This window comes from Bison bison, unplaced genomic scaffold (assembly GCF_000754665.1).
Source record: "Bison bison bison isolate TAMUID 2011002044 unplaced genomic scaffold, Bison_UMD1.0 scf7180017864525, whole genome shotgun sequence".
Classification (NCBI taxonomy): domain Eukaryota; kingdom Metazoa; phylum Chordata; class Mammalia; order Artiodactyla; family Bovidae; genus Bison; species Bison bison.
The window spans coordinates 4987826-5000229 of NW_011495076.1; positions in this window are offsets into that span (position 1 = coordinate 4987826).

Genomic DNA, 12404 nt, shown 5'->3' on the forward strand with positions numbered 1-12404 from the left:
AGAAGTCCCCCTGGAAATTCTCGAGCATCTACCCCGAAAACCAGAGTCTGCCTACTTTACTGCTTTGTGCTCTCACCTACACCTCTGACTACGGGAGCTGTCCCCTGCCACCTCTCTCTGAAAAAGAGTTAACTTACAACTCCAGTTAATAAAGTTCCTGGGTGTGACAAGAGTGTTTTAGTTCACAACCGTGAGAGGCATGAGATGTTCTAAACTGTCTAAATACAGATCCCTTTGAGCAGTTAAAAGACTGATTAGAAATTGTATTGGTGAAGGGTTTTTCACTTGTTGGGCCAATGTTTGCTAAGTTTGCATATCCCTTACCTACTGTGTCCCTGGCAGTGTACTGATTAATATAATTGGTATATAGGAATGTAAATAGTAGCTTTAATGTTTGTAACCTTGGACCCTTGAGTTAATTTTTTTCTTGTTATAGCCAACCACACCTTTGCCCTATAGGAATTCAGCTTTATCTAATGCTTTTGGAGGGTGGTGCCTGACTTTAGAATAATCACCTTTAGAGAAAAATAAGTTTTCTGAAGAAAGGGTCTTAAAATGTTAACAGGCTTCTGGGCCAGAAGATGATGCAAATCACCTAAACTTTTGCATATGATAAGTTTGCAGGAAGAAAGCCTGGCTTACTGCATGACTCTACCCCTTCTCCCATTATCCTCTACACATAACTTAAGGTATAAAAACTACTTTGGAAAATAAAGTGTGGGCCTTGTTCACCGAAACTTGGTCTCCCCATGTTGTTCTTTGTCTCACCTTCTGGCTAGGGTAAGAACTAGGGCGTGGAGGCTCGTCTAGGCTACTAATTTTGCCTGGGCTTCTAAGATCTGACCGGGGAGGCCTTAGTGTCTCCTCTTCTTCGGGAGAACGGGAGGATGCCTGCGGCCTACGTAGGTGACATAAATTCCTTATTTTGGAATTTTATTAGCTTTCCACGTAAACCAAGTTATTCAGCCTCTCTTCTCCACTGAATTTTCTCACTGAGCTATCCTTATTTAACCACTCTTTATATCTTTAATTCTATTGTATCCTGATCGCCGAAGCCGTCTCCCCTTCGAAACCCCTGACTCCGCCGGGGCTGGACCCTGGCACAGCAGATGTTGGCAATTTGATTTCTGGTTCCTCTGCCTTTTCTAAAACCAGCTTGAATATCTGGAAGTTCATGGTTCACGTATTGCTGGAGCCTGGCTTGGAGAATTTTAAGCATTACTTTACTAGCATGTGAGATAGTGCAATTGTGTGGTAGTTTGAGCATTCTTTGGCATTGCCTTTGTTTGGGATTGGAATGAAAACTGACTTTTTCTAGTCCTGTGGCCACTGCTGAGTTGTCCAAATTTGCTGGCATATTGAGTGCAGCACTTTCACAGCAGCATCATTTAGGATTAGAATTAACTCAACTGGAATTCCGTCACCTCCACCAACTTTGTTTGTAGTGATGCCTCTTAAGGCCCACTTGACTTCACATTTCAGGATGTCTGGCTCTAGGTGAGTGATCACACCATCATGATTATCTGGGTGGTGAAGTTCTTTTTCATAAAGTTCTTTTGTGTATTCTTGCCACCTCTTCTTAATATCTCCTGCTTCTCTTACTTCCATACCATTTCTGCCCTTTATTGAGCCCATCTTTGCATGAAATGTTACCTTGGTATGTCTAATTTTCTTGAAGAGATCTCTTGTCTTTCCCATTCTATTTTTTTTTTTTCCCCTCTATTACTTTGCATTGATCTCTGAGGAAGGCTTTCTATCTCTCCTTGCTATTCTTTGGAACTCTGCATTCAAATGGGTATATCTTTCCTCTTCTCCTTTGCTTTTCGCTTCTCTTCTTTTCAGAGCTATTTATAAGGCCTCCTCAGACAGCCATTTTAAAATTGCCTAGATCCAAAAGTTGCCTAGATCCTTGTAACTCAAAGAGCCGTCCATGAACCAGCATTATCAACAATAATTGAGAGCATTCTAAGGATCCATCCCAGACAGGCTGAGTCAGAATCTGCAATTTAAAAAGATGTTTGAGAGCCTGGGTGAGAGGGGAGTTTGAGGGAGAATGGATACACGTGTATGTATGGTTGAGTCCCTTTGCTTGTCTTCCTGAAACTATCACAACATTGTTAACTGGCTATATTCTAATATAAAATTAAAAGTTAAAATAAATAAAAAGATGACTGAGTGATTTATATATACCTATATTAAAGTTTACAGATATTGGCCTTGATCTTGTGACATAACTTAGGAATGCATATCCTTAATACATCCCCTTGGAATTAATCATAATCAAATACACACAGGAGGTCTAGACCAATCAGGCCTGGTAGTGTTTTAGAATTTTATTCCCCTTTCTCCTATCTTTAGATCCTCCTATTCACAACTTTCCCTAAGCACAGACCCATTTCCTGATCCCTACAACCAAAGACCAGTATATCCAGAGAAGTTAGTCACTTTCAGGATTTAGGTCTTTATAAGAATAGAGATCTCAAATAAGAGCTATTGACTGTTTTATTTTATATTCTTCTTACAAAGGAAGGCTAGCCACCCTGGTTGCTTCCTTACAATTACTCAAAAAGTCATTTAAGTGTCTGAGAGGAAGCACTGGGTGTAGACCAGTGCATAAGAAAACCAGGGCATATTTTCAATGCTTAAGAAACATAAAAATACAGATTCCAATGCTCCAAACCCCCAAAGGCTGATTTTTCCAGGAATATTATTTTTCAAATGGATTATTCTTTGTTCATTTATAGATAAATTCACTATACCTGGCTTTATTTAAACCTGTGATTTTGCCTGTCTAGGAACTGACTGTATAGACTGGTCAACATGTACTCTCTTGCATTCTTTGTTATCAGAAACTTACCTCACAGTGTGCTGGACTAATGTGAGGTCCATGAATCACCTGCATGATGAACCTGGTCTGCTTGTCAAAATTTCAGTTTCCTTGGCCACTCCTAAACAATGAGCCTCACTGGAGGGACTTGGTATTGCTTCTGTTTCCCCAGGAACATCTAATACACAGTCAAGTCTGGAAACCACTTCTCTAGAGCATTAGTTCTTAACTCCAGTTGTATATTAGAACCACCTGAGGACATTTCAAGTCTACTCTACTGTGCCCCAAGCCCAGTGCTTCTGATTTATCTGGTCTGCGGAGGTGAGATGGGCAGCCATCAGTATTAAATGTCCTACGGTGATTCTAACCAGTTTTCCTGCTAATATAGCCCACAACTAACTGGTGACCACAAAATGAGGTGCGAAAGAATTGATGGTTTTGAATTGTTGGAGAAGACTCTTGAGAGTCCTTGGACAGCAAAGAGATCAAACCAGTCAATCCTAAAGGAAATCAATACTGAATATTCATTGGAAGGACTAATGCAGAAGCTCCAATACCTCGGCCACCTGATGCAAAGAGCTGACTCAATGGAAAAGTCCCTGATGCTAGGACAGATTGAAGACAAAAGGAGAAGAGGGTGGTAGAGGATGAGATGGTTAGATAGCATCACTGACTCAGTGGACATGAATCTGAGTAAACTCCAGGAGACGGTGAAGGACAGGGAAGCCTGGCATACTGCAGTCCATAGGGTCACAAAATGTTGGACATGACTTAGCAACAATGAGCAGATGAAAATAATTATGTCAACATTGGTGCTTTGTCATCCTGAGTGGGCACTTTCTATACCGTAAACCCCTTTCTGATGTTCACCTAATGCTTCCCTCTCTGCTCATCAAAGGTCAAGTAGATTCTATCATTATAACTGCAGATCAGTGAAGAAGTGTCCATCTTCAAAATCAAAAGGGAACAATTTACAGATATACTCTCACGTATCTTGCGTTTGGATTCATTATCCTTAGCCACAGTTCTTTGCCTTCACAGGATGGCTACTGTATTTCATTTTGAAGAAATGGAGCATATTTCAATCAGAGGAAATGGTGCAGTAAGTGTAGTCTTCACTAAAATGTCATAAGTGACTTCTTTTAATTCATGAAGCAGGTCATGAGTGATAGTAAGAAGACATGAGATTCTTATTCTATTTCTCTTCCAAGCCATAAAAGAAAACAGGCAAAATTATCATTACAACAGGTGCAGTTTGATGGATAGTTATACTAAAAAGCTGTGTCTAAATCACAAATATTATAAATAAAGTAAGGACCCTACCAGAGACAGATGTAGAAGGATCTCTGTAGTTTATCCTTTTGTAAAGTAAAAAAGGAAAGGAAATTGATTTTTTTTTAAAGTACAAGTTTTAGGATAGGGTGATAGTTTACCAAGAAAGATGTGCATTTATGTAGACACAATAATTTTATATAATTGATTAGACAAAAGAGAGCTTAGAAATACTCTAGCACTAATTTACTTGTTTACATGCGGGAAAAAGACAAATACCATTAGAGATGATGTGACATTTTTTATACTGTAGTTAAAAGCAGCAAGAAGTGTCCTGACTTCTTGCCTGTGTTCTTCCCACTCCAACATCTTCTTTGTCTTTGAAAGGATAAATGAAATTAAATATAAGAATCTGACATTTAGATTCATACCATGAAATCAGGTGTTTTAAAGGCATGATTGATTCATAAGGTGCAAAAGATCACTAATGCATGAGCATTTAAATATCTAAATTGGATGTAATAATACATTTTATAGAAGATTTAAAATGGTCTGGGCTTTTAAAGTTAATAGTTTTCAAACATATCCTAATAGGTAGGCCAATTAACACAGAATGAATACTTAGGGCCATCATTTAAATAATGTGAAAGTTAAATGTGCTTCTTATCTTTTCCCCCTTTTATTCTGAGACACTAAATATTAGTTTGCATCTGGTAAGCTTTACTATTCACATGTGGCTTTTGTTGTACAGTTTGTAAATAAAGCAGGACTAGAAGCAAATTCAAATTAAAAAATAAAATCCGTGGCCAATAGTCTCCTAAAAGACTGGTTAGATGGCAGGTAGATAGAGTGATACTTGGCGAATTACCTACTCCATCTTCTCCTCATTCTCTGACTTATAAAAGGGGACTTACAACTATTCCTTTATAAAAAAGATAATTTGTGTAAAGATTCAGTATTTACATTTGAAAGAACCCATTCATATTGTCAAGCACAACTTTCGTAGCTAATTATTTTTGAGATGTTTTTTGAAACATAAAAGAAAAGAAAAGAAATAAAAGAAAAGAAAGGGCGCAGTCTTGAGTAGTCTGGGTGGAGTAGCATTAAAAAGTTATTAGTGCAGAATAATTATATTACAATAAGTTTTTTGTATTGCATATAAAATTTTGAGCATCCCAGATGGTGATAGTGGAATAATCATTTAAATAAGTAAAACCTTGATTGAAATAAACATAATCTGTTTAAGGAAAGGTGAAGTGCTTTCTCAAGGAAGTTAGGTGCGATAAACTGAATAAGAGAACTGAAAGTCTGATTCAGAATACTTACTAGCTGTGAAAGGTTGGGGAATACTATAGATGAACGTGGACCAAATGTCATAAAAGGAGTATGAAGTGAAAGTCGCTCAATTGTGTTCAACTCTTTGTGACCCCCTGGACTGTAGCCCACCAGGCTCCTCTGTCCAGGGAATTCTCCAGGCCAGAATACTGGAGTGGATAGCCATTCCCTTCTCCAGGGAATCTTCCTGACCCAGGGATCAAACCCAGGTTTCCTGCACAAGACTCAAAAAGAAGGCCACTGCCTTCTAGAGCCAATTCACTATCTGCTGAAAAGAAATAAAGATGATTATCACACTGATCTTAGTACTAACTGCACATTGCAGATTTAGCATTTTCCCTGATAATTTGTGAGAGGCACATTTAGCTAGTGAGTAAACCTAGCTAGCTGTCTGTCTAGTAAGCGAAATGCCACATAGTTTTTTTGTTCTATATGCATTACTTCATATGCTATAATGCTTAGGTTGTGATTTTGAAACAAAGATGAATTTAACAATATTATTATTTTTATTATTTTTTTAATGAACACTCAACAGAAATCACAATCAGCTATTTGCTGAGAGTAAACATAAGCCAAGAATTCCACGAAACTCTTAGAGGGTAAGTCAAGGGCTAGAGAGCCTCACTGGGGCAGGCAGGACGCAGGGTGTGGCAGTAAGAGGCAGTGCACCAAGTGCCCGCTGGACTTGGACTGGTGGGCCTCCTTCTTGCACGTGGTCATGGTATTACACAGGTGGATGGTGATACACAAAGGCATCAACGTACCTTCAAATAATTCAGATCATTATTCTTCTTAGTGCCAAACTTAATCAGATAACCTGAGCTTTGCTTTTTAAGGGACAAAATATTTATCAGCTATAGGACATTAACAAGAAAAACAATGCAACTGTAGGCAGAAATGCCTCTGATAACTTGACTTTCAAATGTATTATGTTAATACTGCCAAGCAGATGTTACAGCTCTGTGACCATTTTATGGGGTTGGCCAAAAACTGTGTTTGAGTTTTTCCTGTAAGATGTCATGGAAAACCATGGAGGACCTTTTTGGCCAATCCAATATATGAGCTACTGGAGGAAAATTTGAGAATTTTTTTCTTTATATGTGAGGATGCTTTTCAATGAATTAAACCTAAGATAGTCATGATGAGGAGAGAAAATCCATTCTGGTAACTCTTAAGTGTTATTTCTATTGGCAATGGCTGTTTGGGGGTATCTGTTAGAGAGATTTTTCTCACTACTAAGTTAAACCAATGATGATTCTTTCTCATCCAACAATGAGTTGGATATGATTTGTAATCTTTGAAAACATTCAGAGGCTGCGATATGAAGGTTTGAGCATTTCATAAATAATTGCACACATATGGTAAAATCAATTCTCAGTTTAGTGTCTAAGAGGGAAAGTATAGCTCTGGGCACATCTAATGACCCTCCCACCATAGATAAGGATGAGTACTCTGTGTGAAGGATATAATAGGGTAAAAGGATTCAGATTCTCCAATCCTTTGATTATGATCCATTTCATAGATAATAACTCTTTAGCTGCTTTGCTGATTCTTCAACAAAGTGTCAGGTTTTCTCAGATAGCTGATGGTGTAAAATCATCTATGCCCTGTGACTTAACAAAAGCCAGTTAAAATTTTCCATATAACATTGATTTCATAGCAATGGAAATACCTTACCTTCTTTATGTGCTGTGCATGATTCAGTTGGTTACTACATGATTAGATGTATGATAATTAGTAAAAGTGAAAATTTCATAACAATTTTCAAATTTGCTGCATTGTCATCTTGAAATGCTATTGACAGTAAAAATAGCAACTGAGGCAGAAGAGATGTGAAATATGAAAATTACGATTTGGCAACAACCACAATAATAATTGTTTAGACAAGAGGTACTGATAGTTACTAAATTGAGAGAATTGTAAGAAACAGAGTATCATCGGTACCTCCCATAAAATACTAATTAATTAGAAGCACAATAACAGAATCTTTGCCATGTAGAAACCTGGCAGACACCACCATAGCCAGGTTGATCATAACTAACTTTAACAATAATGGGATAACTGCCTCCTAATGAATGATTAATCAAAAGTACAACATTTCTTTTCTGGTGTTCCTCCCCAAAATGTGTAACTTGAATTTAAATTTGAGGATACCTCAGACATAGTTCTATAAATAAAGAGCTTGCGCTGTTTAAAAAGGTCAAGGACACAATAGAAAGACTAAAGAACTGTTCCAGATTAAAGAAGACTAATGAGGAATGACAGTTAAATGCAACATGTGGTCCTGGCTTGAATTTTAGACCTGAAATTTGTTTCCTTTGCCATAAAGAACATTAGTGGGACAATTGGAATTTGAATAAGGAATGTAAATTGGATAACAGTGCTGATTTAATGTCAGTTTTCTGAATTAACTACGTGTGAGAATTTTGTGAGTCTTAGGAAATATATGCTGAAGTATTTAGGGGTAAAAGAGTGTCACATGTGCAACACTTACTGTTAAACGATTTAGATACTATAAAAGATGTATGGACAGAGAAATAAGGGGAATGACAATACAAATGCCCACATATCAGAAAGGAAGGGCTTAGGACAACTGTACTCAGCACTAGGGCACTGAGGAGGCATAGGCATTAGGACAGCACACAGTCTGGGAGATTTCCATAGGGATCCTGTCTGACCTTCTACTCAAAGTATGCTCCATGGACGAGAAATATGGACACTAGCTGGAAAATCATTAGACAAGCAGAACTTTTGGTCCTACCTAAGATCTAACGTTCAAAAACTTGCCTCTTAATAAGGTCAGCAGGTGATTGGTACGTTATGAACTTCTGAAAAGCACTGCTCTGTAACCTCCACACCAGGTACAATGTGACCGGAGTCATAGGAATGAGGTGGGAAAACTGGAGTCTTGCTCTGCTTAGAGATGCCTTCCTTGGAATGTGTCTGGAATGTGAGTCATTGTTACTGTTATCCAAGTATATGCAAAAACTCAAAGGACCTAAAAATCATTGTCAGAACTTTTATGCTTTTCTTATCTTGAACTAGAATTTTCATTTGAAATTGTTGTAAAATCAGTGCAGAAAGTTACGATCAGTATTATTTTAAATGAAATAGCATAGAATGAAGTAGAAAATGTGAAAATTCATTACACGTGGTTAGTAAATCCTGTGTCACCCTGTAGACATGGAATGGCCCCCAAATTTGGTTCAGATGTAGTGATTGATGATGCCACCCATGCCAGGAAAGTATGAAAAAATATATTACCCACATAATAGGCTTTCTGGGGAGAGTAGAGCAACTTGAAGTAGGCTAAAAAAATGACTTCAGAGAGTTATGTAAGGGGAGTAGTTGTGGGGTTTTCATGGTGTTAAGGAGTGGAGATGTGGCAAAAATTCCCATGAGCAAACTGGACCTTGAGTGGCTTGAATTCCCACACCTCTCTTAGCTCCAAAGGAGGGAACTTATTAGTTTCCCCAGATGTGAGATAAGAGAAAAAGGGAGTATGTTGGGGCACGGAGGCTGTCAGTAGCCAAATATCAAAAGCTGAGTCACACTCTTCATCACAGAAAGCATCACACATATCATGACAATGTTTTTCAGTAGTAAGTGTGCGCACATGTATATGCACTGGATTCTGAGAAGACATACTCTTTTAGTTTGTGGTTAGAAAAGTTTGAAAGTCAGAAACCTCAGAGTTAATGAACAGGTTACATTAAATTATTGCTTAACTTAAAGAACACAGATTCATAGTGGTTTGTTTTTTTCTTTCCTGAGTTCATGATCAGATTAAGTGCAGAAATGAATTTTAATGGTCTCACTCAGGTTTCTTTTATTCCAGGGAATTTAAGGACTGGGAAATTTAAAGTCCATATATTAACACTCTTACTGCCTGCCAAGCCATTTGGTTCATGTGGACTGTATTGCTAAAGTTATTTCGTTTAATTTAAACTTGACAATTAGATCCTGTGGTCCAGTCCCAACACAGAACAATCTGATGGTATAAATACTTAAATCCCACATATATTAATCTTTCTCACAGCATATTTCTTGATACTTCCTTCTTATCTATTTTTTAGCACAATTTGGGACAGATTTTTTGAATTTTTAGAATCCACAAAAACAGAAATTCAAAATAAACTTCTCTTTCTACCCAGAAGAAGTTCTTACTATTATTTGGTTTAACCAGATAGGTGTAAGTTTTCTATAATATATTTTATTATCAAGCAGAATTTAATTAAAAATATTTTATTTCAATGAGCCTACAATATATTTAGCACCTGTTTTGCCTCATATCTCCTCCGGCTAACCCCTCTCCCAACACTGACCCTGATTATGGCATTTCAGGATATTCTTGTGTTAGTGTATATTGGCTCTTATCTAACATTCTAATTATTTCCTTTTTGTTGGAGTTATACCTATGAGTTATGGTCACATGACTAGGATTTTCAGAGATATAACTTTCTGACACAGTAAGTTTTTAATTTTCTTATTCTTGAGCTAAGTATACTTTTAAATGTAGATAATTTGGCAATGAGATGATGCCAATCACACAGACATGCACACACACACACACACACACACACACATACACACATTTACACACACAGAGCCTGATAGACAGATGGAAAATGTTGATTAAAATGATATCACTTTTCAATGTTAATTGGACTGTGATCTCACTGTATAATAAGCTTCCATTTTCAAAAAGTCTGCAATGTGAGGTGATTTGGACACTGAATTTTAGATTAGAACATAGCTGACTATACAGTTTTCTAACTTAAAAAGCACAATTGCACAATTACCACTCTTTAAAAGAACAGCAGAAGTCACTAGAAATCCTGACATGTGAGGGTCTCGTGTTGTTGTTCATCTAGAAGTAGGCTCAGCCCGTGAGTTGGAAGCTATGTGAAGAGAAATGAAAAGTAAAGACACATTTCTGCTTTGGGTTTTCCTCCCTAGGTACTGCTAGAGATTTTTATTGATAAATTTTGAGCATTTTTCTTTTTTTGGTTGTTCTGCTGCCACTTCTACTTTTAAAAATTATTTTTAAATTACTTTAGTCATCTTCTTGCTTCTTTTTATTTTAACTTGCTCTATTAAATGCTATAAAATTCAGATATAGATGGGCTTGTGGAAGAATGTTGATTAGATAAGAGGAAATACGGGGTGGGGCTTTTTTCTCCTCCTGAAAGTTTGCTCTGTTACCTCAGTTTTCAAAAATGCCTAAGGTTTGTCTGAACTTAGATTTGGAAAAGACTCAGAGGAAGTGCTTAGTTTTGCTCCCAGCAGAGCAATAAAGATAACTAGCTGTGGTAGTCTAAATGCCATATGGTCTATGACTTTCAATTAGAGTACAAACACCTTGGAGAAAACCTTACTGACTAAAAGGAGAGGTATCATCTATTACTATTGGGTTTTCCTTAATAATAAGCTCTATCACATGGCATTCCAAAGTACTCTGTGCCCCATATTCCAGAAGGGACATACTTCGTTAAAATACCTTTGCTCATTTTCAAGTCTCATTTTTATTAACTTTTTTTTTGCTATATCACCACACATTTGGGTTTGTTATTGTATAGTTGAGCTAAAAATTTGATTTCCAGAATGTTTGAGAAACACATGCTTATTAATAGTATGGATTAATCATATAATAATGTATGTGAAACTAATTACTCAACCGTTGCTGTTTGAGGTAATTTGCCATTTTAAATTGTAAGTTTCGAAGGTCAAGGGCAAAACAACAAATGATGGAAAATGAAGTTTAATTGGTAATTTAGTTATGAAGTTACACATTACATAAAAATAAAAATCTATTAATGTATTATCTGCACATTAGCTATCTATCTATATTTCTACCTAAATCACCAATTAAAGTAACCATTTAAGTATTCCATGGGTGACTTCCTTCTTTTCTGACATAATTAAGATTAACTTTTTTATGACAATACTAAACAAGCACCTCATACGCTGTCTTTCAGCACGTATATTAGGCCTAATCTGAAAACTGAGGGTAGCAAAGAAACTGTGAAATGCCTTACGAATCTCATGACAACATAACTGTTTTCACTGGCCAAATATCTATATTTAGATCTATATATATGAATACATCTCTTTCTATTAATACTAGCCCACTTTGGCTCCTCATCCTCAAAATTTTATTGCCTAACTATAATCAAAATATGTTTGCCAATCCATTCTAGCAATTCCAACAAGCAACTCTTACCATTTAGCTCTTGTTTCAGAAAGCTCATTTAAAAATAATAATCATGATATTTACTAATCTTAATTGTGTTGACTATATTTCCATTCACTTTCATCTTTCAAACACCATCCAACTCAGCGCCTAGATTACCTCAGTATGTCTCTTCATTATAAAACAGAAAATTGAAAAAGATTAGACATCATGGGTGTCTCTCACATCACATGGCATCACCTGCTCTATGGCCATGATTTTGAGCAAGCTCTGGGAGTCGGTGATGGATAGGGAAGCCTGGCATGCTGCAGTCCATGGGGTCGCAAAGAGTCAAACATTTCTGAGCGACTGAACTGACTGACTGTGGGGTCTCTTTGTTATAGATGCTTTCAAAATATAAAATCAAAACTGGCTTTTGCACATCAAAAGCCATTGTTCATGTCATTGAGATGAAAAAAAAAAAGGTGGATTTATGAAGAGGATTTTTTTGGAGATAGCCATTGAGACCTGTAGGGTAACAGTGGAACTTGATCAAGCCTGGTGTGGAGACTTTTCAACAAACTTCTGAGAAAGTTTAATAACATGACTTACAATATTGAATGGTGGGCTTCTGTCTAGCTTCTACTTGAAAAATACAAGGGTTAAAATGTTTTAGCATCTGATAGAGGAGTTGATCCAGAGGTGTATGCATTTTCAGAGTTCATTGGAGCAGAAAGTATGTGAATGTTTCCCAGAATGAGTGGTGGGCTACAAGGGGGTGATGGTTGGCCTGGTAGT